A 2,714-nucleotide genomic window follows, 5' to 3' on the forward strand; every position below is an offset into this window, starting at 1 on the left:
TGTACAACACGAAGAACAAGCCCTAATCTAAACTGTGGGTTTTAGTTAATAATAACATATCCGTGTTGGCTCATGAATTATAATAAATGTACCCACTCATGAGTTGTGGGGTGGGGCAATTGAAGGGGTGCATGGAAATTCTCTATACTCTCCACTCATTTTTCTATCAACCTGAAACTGCTTTAAAATAATAGAGTCTATTTTTTTTTTTTTTTTTTTGACAGAGATCACAAGTAGGCAGAGAGGCAGGCAGAGAGGGAGGAAGGGAAGCAGGCTCCCAGCTGAGCAGAGAGCCCAACTTGGGGCTCAATCCCAGGACCCTGAGATCATGACCTGAGCTGAAGGCAGAAGCTTAACCCACTGAGCCACCCAGGCACCCCAAGTCTATTCATTTAAAAAAAAATTTTTTTTTAATTTCTAGATTTTTCTCTGTGGATGATCCTCTCATAGATTTCATTAAGGACTTTTTCTGACCTCACAGAACACATAAAAAACTTAATGTAGATAGACCATCCCATTCAGATGTTGGAAAGGCACTCTTGAGTAGAAGAAGGTGGAACCCAGACCTATTTGAGTCACAGCTCTGGTTTCCTTGCTGAAGATTTGTGTGGCCTTGACTTGGTAGAGTGCTGGTTAATTGCCCAAGTCTTTCTCCATTTGTCATCTGTAAAATGTAGATTAAAAAAAGCATCTCACAAGACTATTGTAAGGATAAAAGGTACAATGCCTAGCATATAGCAAGCCCTCCACTGATGCCTGCTGGGTACTACCCTATGCCAGCTGCTGCCCTCTCTGGACCTCAGTTTTCGAATCTGTAAAGTGGGAAGTTGTACTGGGGACTACTGAGGTTTCTTTAATGGAGCAGCTAAAGAACAAGTCCTGGCTGAATGAGACAACACACTGAAAATAGGTATTATGAGCAACCATTCAAGTGGAAAAAAAGGGAGGTGGGGAGGGATAGACATTTACACCAAGAGTTGGTTCTTTGTTAAACCAGTACTTTCCACAACTTGTCCCTCCAATCCTTACCAATCCCCTTGATGTAAGCACTATTAACTCTTTCACTGAAGAGGAACTAGAAACGTCTCCACTCACACAGCAGGTAGTAAGGGCAGGATTTGAACACAGGGCTGTCTGACCCAAAGCTCATGTTCTTTCCTCTACACCATGCTACCCTTATCTACTACTAGACCCCAACTTGGCTTCCACTTGGGGCAGAAGGAGGCATAGAGATACTGGAAACAACTTCCCAATAACCTGTGACTGCCTGCCGAGATGCTCTCCGTAAGAACAGAGCGTAATGAATCCTGCTCACGAATAAGAGAAATTCCTAAGGTAATAGAGATACAAATATCCAAAGTTCACAGCCACAATGATGCCCCAGTAATAGAGCATGGATTGAGTGTCTGCTCTGTCTTTCCTGAGGAGTGTTTTCCCAGCACCTCTCTCTCCCCATTCCCTGCTGATCCAGCAGCTCCAGCCCTAGAGTCAGGAGGAAGCTGGGATGAGAAGCTCAATTTTCCTGAATTTGAATGGCGAGACATGCCTACTTTTGTGCATACACCATTTTCCTTGCAGCCCCCAGCTTTCACTCACCTAGCTGGCCCCCTGCAGACTTGAAATTGCAAACCTTATACATTCATGTCCAGATTATCCTTCTCAAAGGAAATCAACCATTGTCAAAATCCCCAGATAAACCTTATTTTTTAATACTGCTTTCCCAGAAACTTCAAGCTCTAAATTAAAAGAGCATGCAGAATTTAAAGAGAGGAGTCAAGATGGCGGAGAAGTAGCAGGCTGAGACTACTTCAGGTAGCGGGAGATCAGCTAGATAGCTTATCTAAAGATTGCAAACACCTACAAATCCAACGGGAGATCGAAGAGAAGAAGAACAGCAACTCTAGAAATAGAAAATCAACCACTTTCTGAAAGGTAGGACTGGCGGAGAAGTGAATCCAAAGCGACTGGAAGATAGACCGCGGGGGGGAGGGGCCGGCTCCCGGCAAGCGGCGGAGCAACGGAGCACAAAATCGGGACTTTTAAAAGTCTGTTCCGCTGAGGGACATCGCTCCAGAGGCTTAACTGGGGTGAAGCCCAGGCGGGGTCAGTGCGGCCTCAGGTCCCGCAGGGTCACAGAAGGTGGGGGTGTCTGAGTGTCGCAGAGCTTACAGGTATTAGAACGGGGAAGCCGGCTACAGAGACAGAGCCGAGGAGTGAGCTCTAAGCTCGGGGTTACCTTGAACCGGTCGCAGGCTCGGTCAGCTCGGAGCGCGGCCAGAGGCCAGGGTGACGGGAGTAATTGGGCGCTGTTCTCTGAGGGCGCACGGAGGAGTGGGGCCCCGGGCTCTCAGCTCCTCCGGGCTAGAGACCGGGAGGCCGCCATCTTCATTCCCGCCCTCCGGAACTCTACGGAAAGCGCTCAGGGAACAAAAGCTCCCAAAAGCAAACCCAGCAAACCCAAGCGGATTACTCAGACCAACCCGGGTAAGGGCGGTGCAACTCCGCCTGGGGCAAAGACACTTGAGAATCACTACAACAGGCCCCTCCCCCAGAAGATCAACAAGAAACCCAGCCAGGACCAAGTTCACCTACCAAGGAGTGCAGTTTCAATACCAAGGAGAGCAGCGGAATTCCAGAGGAGGAGAAAGCAAAGCACGGAACTCATGGCTTTCTCCCCATGATTCTTTAGCCTTGCAGTTAATTTAATTTTTTTT

The sequence above is a fragment of the Enhydra lutris genome, unplaced genomic scaffold, assembly GCF_002288905.1.
Source record: "Enhydra lutris kenyoni isolate GAN:26980312 unplaced genomic scaffold, ASM228890v2 scaffoldscaffold8, whole genome shotgun sequence".
NCBI lineage: Eukaryota > Metazoa > Chordata > Mammalia > Carnivora > Mustelidae > Enhydra > Enhydra lutris.